Source organism: Castor canadensis, chromosome 14, assembly GCF_047511655.1.
Source record: "Castor canadensis chromosome 14, mCasCan1.hap1v2, whole genome shotgun sequence".
NCBI lineage: Eukaryota > Metazoa > Chordata > Mammalia > Rodentia > Castoridae > Castor > Castor canadensis.
Window position 1 is genome coordinate 76,887,693 of NC_133399.1, and position 13,489 is coordinate 76,901,181.

At 37.2% G+C, this 13,489-nt stretch overlaps 1 pseudogene; it reads left to right on the top strand.

Moving 5' to 3' along the window:
• The first annotated feature begins 551 nt into the window (after nucleotides 1–551).
• Nucleotides 552–13,088, top strand: LOC141416280 (TLE family member 5 pseudogene; annotated as a pseudogene).
• Nucleotides 13,089–13,489: the final 401 nt, after the last annotated feature.

Here is a 13,489-nt window from a genome sequence, read left to right on the forward strand (position 1 = left end):
CCCTGTCTCAAAAGAAAAACAAAATAAACAAAAACTGGAGAAAATGGTTAGAAGTGTAGTTGTCACAATTTCAGTAGTCAATATTATAATCTCTTAATTATAATATTATAGAGATTTTTCTTTTTGCATGATCTCTAATTCACGTAAAGTGTATTATTATGCCTGGAGAAGAGCATGATAAAAATGAATAAAGAGTAGGGAAGGAAAACGCTAGTAACAAGGCATGGCAACACTAGCTGAGTTACTGGAATAACAATAACTTCAGTATTTACCCAAATGCTGACTTGTGTCCTCTGATTTGTGTTCATGATTTAATTTTAAAAAGTGATATTTACGAGGATTTATTTTTTAAGTCATACAACTTCTCTTTTTTTAATATTAGGTTATTTATGATCAATTTACTTTTTTTCAAAGAAGTCCCAGGAGGCTGTCTCTTAACATTGTATATACAGGATATATCTCTGGGTGTTATGATAAACTCTGGGTGTTATGATAAAGTGCTTACCTTGAAAGCAACTGGGAAAATAGACCATACTTATTATTATGCGAAAATGGACCATTTTATGTCAGTCCCTGAGAAGGGCAAGGACGTGAGTGCACTGTGCTGTGGAGAATGATATGATGACCGTAGGAAAAGAGAAAGTATGTAGCTATGTGTTGAAGTGTTTTTGAGAAAGGCATGTAGGCCTCTATCAGCCTTTAACCCTCAAGCCCAGTACTTCTGGACTCTTCCAGGTTTTGTGATCAATCCTTCCCTTCCTAGCCCATCTTTCCATTCCTGTCTCTGCAAGTCTGGCTCACTCTTCAAGGTCTACTCAAAGGCCTGCCTCTTACTTGAGCTTCCTTTCAAGCCCCTCAGGTTGCAATCTTCTCTTTTCTAACACAAGAGCACTTCTTGATGGAACACCTGTTTGAAGCTTGTCTTAGCTAGCTAGGACTGCCCCAGCACAAATCTCAGATTGAGTGGTTTACACAAGACAGCTTCCTGTCCACAGTTCAGGAGGCTGCAGTCCAAGATCGTGCTGTTCGAGGGGTTGATCTCTTCTGAGGCTCTCACTGTGGTTTGTAGATGGCTGTCTCCTCCCTGAGGGGGTTAGACTGACTAAAGTACAATATATTTACAGGTAAAATTCCAAGGAAAAACCCCATTGGACAATGGACAGACACTTAAACAATGGAGGACAGGAATGTAACACAGGTCGTATTGAGGGGAGGGTACTTGTGTGGGAGGGAGAGGGTAAATGAAGACGGTAAAGGAATATTTTCTATATACTTTCTATTTAGGTATCAATATGGAACATTGAAACCTGTGAAAGTCATTTTGAGAAGGGAAGTAGGGGAAGAGGGAGAATAATGGAGGGGATGAACCAAACCAGGGTATAATATATGTATATATGTCAATGTTACAGTGAAATCCCCTGTACAACTATCATATACTAATAAAAACATTTTAAAAAGAAGTAGCTCTTCTTATCACTGTCCATTGCACCCAGTACGTTGTTATTTATTCTTCAGCAACCCATAGGCTTTAGTTCAGATCTCTGTGAACTGTAGATAATTTAAAATCCTAGCTGAAATAAATTTTTTTTTCAGGAGAAATACATTTCTCCTGAAATAGCCAGGCACAGAATGACAAATAGTACATGTTCTCAGTCATATGTGGAAGCCAAATAAGTTGATCTAGGAGTGGAGAGTAGAATAGTGCCAGAGTTTGAGAAGTGGAATGATGGGGGACATAGAGAGATGGATTATTGGGTATAAAAATTATTAGATAAGGAAATAAAATCTAGTGTTCTACAGTACAGTAGGGTGGCCATAGTTATCAATAACTTGTTGCATATTTCAAGGTAGCTAGAAGAAAGGATTTTTTAAATGTGACAAAAATTTATTTTTAATTGAGCACAGTGAAATGATAGGAACTTGCAAGGGCTCAATGAACATTAAAATGATAAACAATTTATTGAACATACCATAACCCATATTGTGCAGCAGAGTTACCTCTGCTTTCACTTTAAAATTTCATCCTTTAAAATATTTTCTCTGACTAGAAAAACTGATATAACATCTCCTAGCAGAAAAACAAAACAATGCTTCAATACTTTTAGTCTAGCAGAAAGAAAACATCATGATTTAATAGTTTTTAAAAATAGCAATGCCCCTGTACATTTAACACTTTGTAGTTTAAAAATGCTTTTTCATACTTTATCTGAATTAACGCCTTGCACAATCCTTATACAGGTAAGGCAGCTATTACACTTGACATTTTGTTGATGAGAAAACTCGAGTTTAGGTTCCCACAAAATTATATCCCAGGGCCTCTGACTCTTGATCCAGTGTTTTTTCCAGTAAATCTTACTGCAAGTGAGAAAAAGAATTGGAGCAAGATAAATAGTTTTAGCAAAACCATTGTTCCCTTCAAAGGTGAAAATCCAAGAAGTCAATATCTAAGTACCGCCTCAATGGCTCAAGCAAAAATAGGAGCTCTTTAGAAACTTTTGAAAAAATGTCTTCTGTAAGAAACTTTCCTCCCAACACCTTGAAGACACATGACCTTTCACACATCAGAAGCATTTGTCCTACTTCAGAATTATTTGTGGAAAGTATGAGGTCATTAAGAGTGTTATCAATGGTTGGTAAGGTTACAAAGAAGCCCTAATGAGCTGCTGTGTATTTTAGGAGTCTTTTCTATTAACATTCATTATCTTTATCTACCATTTTCAGATAGTGAAAGAATTTAAAAATCACGTGTGTTTACATTGGTGGAATAAAAATGGATGAATAAACGAATAATACAAGATAAGAAAAATTTTCCTTTCTAAGAATTATTGGTAATAAACATGTCAAAAAGCATCTTCACTTTTAAATAAAAAATACAAAAAGGTATTATTGTGATGTGATTTAGAAAAAGAAAAATTTATCTTTTGAAAGCTTCATTTTTGTGGTTAGTTGATAGAGTATCTTTGAATCTTTTCGGAGCTATATGTGCTTGGGCCTTTTATATCACCTAACATTTTTAAGCTAACTTTAAAGTATTAATGTAATAACTGTTAGATTTAAAACTACAAGTTTATAAAAATATTAAGAAATATGAGTAGTTTGAGCTAGATGGTACAAGCATAAAAGCAAATAAAACATTCCATTTCTCTTCTAGGAATATATAATCTAGTGAAATGACAAACTATTTTGTTTCTTACTAAAGTTGCAAATTTGTTACAATACAAAGGTTATAGGATACCAAGGAAATTGATTAATCCATTCACTAGGGCAGTCATGGTCTAATCACCTCCCACAAGGCCCCGCATCTTAAAAACCTGACCACCATTCAATAACGCCACACTGGGACAAAGCTTCAGCACAAGTTTTGGTTGTGGAAAACCTGAAACAAACCACAAGAATCCCTTTCCTTACCTCATGGTCTCTTAACCTAAGGAGCCTAAAGGGGCCAGTGACAGCCGTATATTAGTTCCATCTTATCTGCTGGGAATATTTTCCAAGGCTCCCAGTAGATGCCTGAATCCTCAGCACTGAATCCTATACATACTGTATTTTTTTCCTATGTATACATACAGTACAGCACACATATGCTAAAACACGGGATGATTCACTGTCCAGGCAGGATAGAACAGGACAGTGAGAGATTCCATCACGCAACTAAGAATGGCATACAATTTAAAACTTATAAATTGTTTATTTCTGCAATTTCTCATTTAATATTTTCAGGCTTTAATTGACTATGGGTAATTGGAATTAATTTTGCTGGAAGCAAAACAGCAGATAAGGAGGGATTATTATGGATAGTGCTGCACTATTCACAATAGCGAAGCTATGGAAACAGCCAAGATGCCCCACTACTGATGAATTGATAAAGAAAATGTGGTATCTATACACAATGGAATTTCACTCAGACACAAAAAAGAATGAAATTTTGTCATTCGCAGGTAAATGGATGGAACCGGAGAACATCTTCTTAAGTGACGTTAGCCAGGCTCAGAAGGCCACAAGCCACATGTTCTCTCTCATATGTGGAATATAGACCTAAAACAAATGCAGCAATATTATGAAACACTGGTGACACTAAGGGGAGGTCACACATAAGAGGAGTAGGAAACTAAGAAGTTGAATATGTTTGATATAGTCTCCATACAAGGATGAATATAGAAATCTTAAACCGGCTGAAACCACCATAAGAAAGGGACTAAAGTAGAATGAAGATAATTAGAGAAGATAGACGGATTTGTGGTAAACACATACATACATAGAAATACCACAAGGAAGCTCCCTGTGTAGCTACCTTTATCTGAAACAAACAAAAACATCATGTTTTTCTTTTTATCTTTTCTCTTCTGCAAACTCAGAGAACAGGAGGGCAGAACAGGTCCTGCCCAGGATGGAAGGTTGGCACCTGTGGGAGAGGAAGGGATGGTGGGGAAAGGGAGTAGGAGGTAGGAGGGTGAATACAGTGCAAAAATGTGTACACATGCATGTAAATGCAAAAATGTGTACACATGCATGTAAATGCAAAAATGTGTTGTAACTATTCCATGAATTGGGGGAGAGGTAACTAAGAGGAGAGGTGGAGGGAGTGAATACAAGTATGATATAGCTGATACATTGTAAGAACCTTTCTAAATGCCACAATGTACCCCCACCCAGCACAGCAATAAAGGGGGAAAAAAAGGAGGGAATATTAATATATGTCTGCCAGGTTTGTATGTTCCTACTAGTAGGACCATTTTTACTAGAGCCTGAACCTGCCACAGAACTCTTTCCTGCTCTATTCACCACATAAAGCTGGCAGGTTTTTAAATTTTTAAGCAACCAGTGTACGGGTTAGAATAGTGTTGGTATAAAGTGAGCTGTTCTTAGAACCTAGAGAAGTCTGCCAGGCATTGTTTCCTTATTAGTGGTGAAAACTTCAAGGTATTAATGTATTCTTTATTTACATGGATATCCTAACATATCTCCGACCACCAAACAACTAAAATCTTCACCACTAGGTGCTCCATAGTGCATACATATTGATACCAAATCTTCCAATGTACTTACCACTTCTTGCTTATCTAGTCCAATTGCTTAATGCTGCCAATATGTCTTCAAATATTTAGTGGCAATTGAGATTTCCTCATTTGTGAAATGACTGTTCAATTGCCTCATTTTTCTATTGGGTCACCAGCGTTTTCTTATTGATTTGTTGGAGTTGTTTATGGATGAGTCCTTTATCAGTTTTGTTTGTGGCAAATATCTTCTCTTTATCTTTGTGCTTTGTCCTTATGCTGGTAAATTTATGTATGGTAAATTAATTTTTTCCTTTTAAGGTTAGTGACTTTGGTACCTTGTAAAAAAGGTTTCCCTACCATGAGATTATAAAGATAATCTTCTATGTTATTTTTATTTAACAGCTTGATTATTTATATAGCCTATTTAAGTACACAATCCATCTGAGATTGCTTTTGTATGAAGGGCCCAATTTCATTTTTTATTCAATTGCCATAGCATTACTTATTCAAAGGACTGCCCTTCCTCCTTTCCAGTATGGCAAATCAAGAGTCCACAGGGTGTATCTATACACAATGGAATTCTATGCAGCCATGAAGAAGAACGAAATGTTATCATTCGCTGGTAAATGGATGGAATTGGAGAACATCATTCTGAGTGAGGTTAGCCTGGCCCAAAAGACCAAAAATCGTATGTTCTCCCTCATATGTGGACATTAGATCAAGGGCAAACACAACAAAGGGATTGGACTATGAGCACATGATAAAAGCGAGAGCACACAAGGGAGGGGTGAGGATAGATAAGACACCTAAAAAACTAGCTAGCATTTGTTGCCCTTAATGCAGAGAAACTAAAGCAGATACCTTAAAGCAACTGAGGCCAATAGGAAAAGGGGAACAGGTACTAGAGAAAAGGTTAGATCAAAAAGAATTAACCTAGAAGGTAACACCCACACACACAGGAAATCAATGTGAGTCAATGTCCTGTATAGCTATCCTTATCTCAACCAGCAAAAACCCTTGTTCCTTCCTATTATTGCTTATACTCTCTCTACAACAAAATTAGAAATAAGGGCAAAATAGTTTCTGCTGGGTATTGAGGGGGGGAGAGGGAGGGGGCGGAGTGGGTGGTAAGGGAGGGGGTGGGGGCAGGGGGGAGAAATGACCCAAGCCTTGTATGCACATATGAATAATAAAAGAAAAATGAAAAAAAAAAGTCCACAGGGTGTCTGAGTTAGACTATGACAGGCATCTCAATCTTGTTCTAGTCTTGTGTTAATTCCACACTATTTTAATTATTGTTAATAATAGATCATGATAGCTAATAGAAATATTTTTCTTTCTCCTCCTCCTGCTTCTTCTTCTTTGATTGTGTTTTTTGTCCTGGTAAATACACTTGGTGAATACACTTGTCAAGTCTTTCCCACTCCACTCCAACAATACTGAGATTTTAAATAAATTCTTATAAAGTGTACATATAATTTTAAACATCTTTGAGTCTTTAAGTTCATGAAAAAAAATCTGTGTGTGTGTGTGTGTGTGTGTGTGTGTGTGTGACTGGAGTTTGAATTCAGGGCTCACACCTACAAATCAGATGCTCTACCACTTGAACCACACCTCCAGCCCATTTTTCTCTAGTTATTTTGGAGGTAACACACTATATAATTCCATTTATATGAAATGTCTAGAATGGACAAATCTATAAAGACAATAAGTAGAGTAGCAGTTGTCAGGTGCTGGGGTGGGGTGAATGGGGATCAACTGCTAAATGAGTACAAAGTTTGTTTTGAAGGTAATGAAAACATTCTGAAATTCATTGTGATAGATTGAGAACATTGTGAATACATTCAAAAACATAGTTGACTTGGTGAATTTATGTTTTATCTTTTGATAGAATGTTCTCAGATCTTGCTGAAAGTTTTCTTTTTAATTACTTTCAAGACTGCTGATATTAAAATTCTTTGTACTTGAGTCAATTTGATAATCTGTCTACTGAGAAAATTGTCCGACCAATGCTTAGTTCCTTCATCTTGTTTGAAACATGAATCTTTTGGCAGTTTTATATTCCCTTCCATGTGACAATGGATTTGTAGGTATGATTTCTTGGGTTCTGTAAATTTAATCTGTAGTTTTGGTCAAAATTAACATTATTTCTCAAATCTTGCACCTTATTTAAAAATGTAGTATTTACTATTTGCTTTATTACTTGTTATAATTATTTGAATCAACATATATTTTCTAGATTTAGTGCTTAATAACTACCCTTTTTGTACAACAGCTTGCCCTTGTTTCATATAGTTTCTGCTCTTAAATTGTTGAATTTATATTTTAGGGGATGTATTAATGTTAGATTTCTTAGTTCTTATATATCTTCATCTTCAATCTTTACACAGAAGACAGCTAGATATGAACTTATTAGATTACCAATCTTTCTCCTCTAAATTTCTATAAAAATATTCTCTCATACCTTGCCATTTACTGCTATAGCAAGAGGAATTTGAGACCAGCTTCATTAACTCACTAAAATAAATTCCTTTTTATCTGCCCTCCTTTCTTAGGGTACTATTTTATCATTATCATGCAAGTTTTTATCAGAATGTATGTCTGTCTTTACACTTTTTTGCATGTAATGGTCCATGCCATTTTATAGTGTATCATCATATATGGAAAATTATATTGTAATGTATAAAGTATACACATTACATATGTATTTTATAGATATATAACATATAAGTCTATAAATATAGATATTTATATATAGGTATATACAAATATATGTATGTTATGTAACAAACATGCTGTATATAATAAATACACAAAGTTTGCTTACTACTTCTGCTCCACTTGCTCTTGGCTTTATTAGGGAAAGACAGTTTTGTCTCACATTAGCTGTCTTCTCTGTACAGCATTTATCATGTTCTCATTTGCTTTCATCTTTTAAGTCATTTCATATGCATTCTTGGCAATTTTAAGTTTATTTTTCACATCTCTGGTTTTATTTTTGCAGCATCAACACTTTTCTTTACTGCTTCAATTTTTGTGTTTGTTTGCTTGTATAACTTCTTTATCTAATGTTGCCAAGTTTTCATTAAGTTGTCTCTCTGCTCATGATTTTTCTGATCCTTCATAGTAATGCCAAAAGCTAGCATGGTCCCCATTATCTTGTATTTACATTCTTGTATAACCTTTTCTTCTTGAGCTTAGATAGGAAATGTGGCTGCTTATGTCCAATGGGATAAGACAAAAATGATGGACTGGTTAGGTAAGGTTCTGGCTAGCAAGCTGACTCATCTTAGAAACTCTTTGCTGACTTGAAGAAATAAGTGGCCCATGTGGCACACATGTGGGCAGCATATAGAACTGTGAGGCAGGTACAACTAGTTGCCTACTGTGAGGAGTGAGGATTTGCTATCCTCTACAATCTCTTGAGTTAATTCCTTAAAATAGATCTCTTTCTCTTTCCTTCTGGGTGTGGTAGTACATGCCTAAAATCTCAGCACTTGGGAGGCTGAGGCAGGAAGATTGAGAGTTCAAGACAGCGTGGACCTCATAGTGAGACCTCTTTCAATAAAAAAATTCTCTTTCTAGATATACACAGGCATGTGTGCACACACATATGCACACACACACACACACACACACACACACACATTGTATTAAGTTTTACCAGAAAAACAGAAGCAATTGGGATACACATATACATATGTGTGTTGGGTAATATATGTGAGAGAGAGAGAGAGGAGAGAGAGAGAAAAAGAGAAGTGAGAGAGAGGAGGGTGGGGGGAGAGAGAGAGAGAAATTTTAAGGAGTTGACTTTCAGGACCTTGGAGACTGACAAGCCCAAGATCTGCAAGGTGAGCCAGCAGGCTGAAGGAATGTTCATGCCTAAAAGGTGTGTGATGGCAGAATCCCTTCTTGTCTGAAGAGATCAGTCTTTGTTTCATTTAGGCCTTTGAATGATTGGATGAAGGCCACTCCCATTGTTGAGATCAATCTGTTGTACTCAAAGTCCACACATTTAGATGTTTATCTCATCTAAAAATACTCTCACAGAACCATCCAGAATAACATTTGATTGAATACCTTAGCATCATGATCCAGCCAGGTTCACACTTAAAATTAAAATGCATCCCACTGCTCCTGTTTCACTAACTAATGAACACTGACAGTTCTGATTTCTGGCATTGGACTGGAGAATACAATGTGAATAGCAGGATTTCTCAGCAAGATGTGGTCAGTAAATTCACAAATCTAGAGTAGGCTAATTAACATGTAATTATGTGGGATGGAAAATAAGCATATTTACCTTGTCTTTATATTTAAAGAGTCTGGGCATTAGAATCCAATTCCGTCTCCACCATTAACTATACTCACCTCACTCACTATTTATCTAACATGTGACAAGCCCCGGGATTATGGCAGAGAACAAGGCAAATTCCTGCCATCTGGTAACTTACATTCTGTTTCTTCTCTGGTTTCCATATATGTGTCATGATTTATATTTCCTTTTAATCCCAGACTTATTGAGGCTAATCAATAAGTGCAAATTTATGGTATACAATATTCTGATATATGTATACATTTTGGAATGATTACCACAACCAAGCTAATTAACATGCAAATCACCTCACAAAGTATGTGTGTGTGTGTGTGTGTGTGTGTGTGTGTGTGTGTGTGTGTGTGTGTAAAACCTTTAAGATGACTGTTTTAGGGCTAGGGATGTAGCTTAGTAGTAGAAAGCATGCTTGGCACGTAGGAAACTCTGTATTTAATCTCCAGTACCACAAAAAAAGATTATTCTGTTAGCAATATAAGAGTACATAATACATTACTATTAACTGTAGTCACCATGTTGTACATAAATCTCCAGAATGAGCTAATCTAACATAATCAGAAGTGACATACCATTGCTTTCTTTGTATTCTACTCGTTAGAAATGAATCATAGTGGGCATTGATGGTATCTGCCTGTAATTCCAGCAGTCAGGAGGCTGAGGCAGGAGAATTGCAGATCTTGTCTCGAGGAAAAAACAAAACAAAACATAAGCTTACATTGTAAGGAGAGGAGACCACATTAAGACTGAGACTCCCAAGAGAAAGGAATTATTGGGTGCTCTCTTTGGCACTGTCTACCACATGTGTTACTATTTTCAATGTCTAGCAATCAATTTCTGCCAATTTTTCAGTTTGAAGTCACATCTGTCAGTCAGCCTTCCCTTCCATTCCATAGCCATCACCTTGGTCTCTATTTTATTACCACATAAGTCTATTATTTAAGAATTTCCTTAACTCTGTACAAGCCCCCTCAAATCCCTCATTCTCTCTTCTCATTAACATTCCTGAAACATCACTGTATTACTTCAAGGTCATGTTCACCAACCATCAGTGGCTCATTTCTGTCTTCTTTTGTTGTGCATCACATTCTGGCCAGGCTGGGGACTTCACCGTGTTTACTATACAACATAAGCCTCCTCCTGAATTCCTGTTTGTTTCCATTTTAACTTTTCTTCTCTTCTTCAAATTCTACGACTGACCTTCTCAATTAAGTCTGCTCTGTTCACTACCTTTTGCACTGGCACTTTTGTTCTTAATTCCTATGGAACACGCGTTCTGTGTTTGATCCTTTAACATTTCATGTATTCTGGCTGCTTCACTGATCCCAGTTCCACTGTAGGTACTCTTCAGTCAGGCTGGAATCCTATGACTCATTATTTTCCTGTTCATCTGTAGTATCTGACTATGTTGAGAAGATAATAATTTCTCAAATACTTGTGTCTTAAGGTGAAAAGTAGAAAGGTCATTTTTGTAGCTGCCTATGCCAGACAAGAATTTAGACAAAAAGTTGAGAATGAGAGACAAAGTAAAAACCAAATACAGAACTATATAAAGATATTTCTAGATAAGTCTATCTTTAAAAGTAGGAAGGCATAATTGTATTAATTTTAACAATTTTGTATTGTTCTATTATCATTTCCTTTTTTTAGTCACTCTTATTTCAATAACAGAATAAAGGATGATTTGTCAACAAGAGATGATTTGAATCCTCCAGGAATATTTGGAAATGTGTAAAGACATTTTTGGTTTCTGCTACAAGGACCTAACAGTTGGAGGAGGTACTACAATGTATAGAATAGTCCACCACAACACGAAATAATCTAGCCCAGATGGTCAGTAATGCTGAAGTTGAGATACCCTGCTTTGTCTTTAAAACAGTGCCCTATAGCAAAGTCATTATGAATCTGGATTCTGTGTTCGAATCCTCGCTCTGCCATTTGCTGGCTATGGGACCTTGAGTAAGTTACTAACTAATCATGTAGGTTTCTTCATGCTTAAATAATGAGAATAAGAGAGTACTTTAAAATATTTAAAAGTAGTGTCTGGAACATAACAATGTCTATAATATGTCTTCAGGAGAACATTACACTTGGAGAAGTGTGATGATGTCCACCAATATCATGATCAAAGAGAAAATCTAAGCAAGGTCCTGCCTGTTGAGTCCTAATTGGCTGCATCAACCCCTTGTGGCTGAATGACAAATCACTACTTTTACATTTGGTACCCACACTCATCTGAAAATTAAAACAAAATCATAGCTGGTTCAGTTGAGCTTTAATACTCTAGCTAAACATGTTTATTGTGTGTTTTGGAGAAAACTTACCTAATTTTATTAGATAAATCAAGGCAATGAGCTACCTCTTTCAAACAAGAGCTGACAGGCTGGTGCCTTAAAGTAGTCGCTGGATTCCATGCAAGGAGGGTCACCCATCGGTAGTCACAAAGGAGGCCAGATCAAACAGCTAGAGACCCCAAACCATTAGGATTACTAATAGGAACTAAACAGAATAAACATACTCCTTTCGGAGACCAGTTCTGGGCTTTTTCTAGATTTTCAACTGACAAAGCACACTATAGTGGCTATGTGTTTTTAAATTGTTCACTAGGGTTAAAGACATCAGAATTATAAAAGGACAGTGATTATTTGCAGTAGGTGAAATTGTTCTGCATCAAAACAGAATTGACTTGGGCATTGGCTTTGTAATCTGATTCTTATTGGGAGTTGAAATCATAAGAAGGTTAGAGGAATTGAATCTAAAAAGGATTTTAAAAAAGTAAGCAACTTTCTTTCCTTGATAATTAATGAGTCTAAGCACATATGGGTCTTTCCTAATTTGCCTTAAGAATAAAACTGAAAGTAATTGGCAACCAGCTGCCTTTGCTTTACAGTTAATTCTCCATGCGGGAAGAGAGGATAGATACGTTATTTAGAATAATTAACTTGCTTCTTAGTCATTTATTTCACTTGCTCACTGTCCTATAGAATTATCTGAAATCTTTATTTGTAGGATCTTATTGCTTCACGATTATGCTAACAGGGATCGTTGAGCGGTCACTGGAGGATGGTGGCTCACCTGTGCTCTGGGATGAAGGGCACAGCTTCCTGGTGCCCCAACAACCCGAGATGGGGTGTCCAATGAGGGTGCAGCCTATACCCTGCTCCACAAGTGACATTGTGTTTTCACAAAAGAGTCTTTTGGCTTGCTGCACTTACTTCAGCAACTCAAATCTACCATCTTGGACTTCTGTGACTGCAACAAAGATAAATTTCTTCTTTTATAAGCACACTACCATAGCCTGAAGCTCAAACATAACAAACTGGCAAGTTACAAGTTGAAGATGCACCATCACTATGTGTCATACTATGAGATATCCTATAGATTGAACCCTGAGCTACACAGCAGGTTGAAATTGCCAGGAGGCTGAATGGAATTCGTGCCTAGTTTCTGCCCTACTTTTCCCAAGAGCACCAGCAACAGTTCTTGGGAGCCATGGAGAGGGCTGAGCAGGTCACCACACTTGAGCTGAATTCCATCATCTGACAGCAGCTCTGAGGCCACCAGCTGTCCCAGCCACAGATTCTTGTCCTGTCCCTCGCTCCACTGCCTGTAAGCTGCAGCCACCTTCTCTGGGTGCTGGCACTGGCCTTCTCTTACTGTATCTTGTCTACCTCTCCTAGGACAACAAGAATAAGCATGACAGTGACACGCTTGCAATGGCAAGAAGTTGGATTAGTAGAGGTCTAGGACAAAGAGGGTGAAGAGATGAAAGGGGAACAGAGGCATGGTGAAAAATGAATGTTTGCAACTAGACACAGTGTAGTTTAGGGTTGACTAAATCCAGTAGTTTTTATGATAGCTGCCTACTGGGTCTGTAGACCGGCTTGTATGCCACTTCCTAGCTTTGCTCCAACTTCAAATTCTGGCTCCCTTTTCCCCTGGAGCCTGAATAGGTGACTATCTGCTCATATAACAGAAGAGTCAAGCAGAAGTCGAGAGAGGCAGCTGGAAGGCCAGGTCAGAAGGGAGCAAAGCCTCAAGAAATCCTGGCCTCCAGCTTTTCCCTATTTCACACTCATCAGTGACAGTGTGTTTCCTATGCCCCTAGGAGCACAAGCCACAGCTCCCTACCCTGGCACTGTATGCAAACATAAGGCTAGCT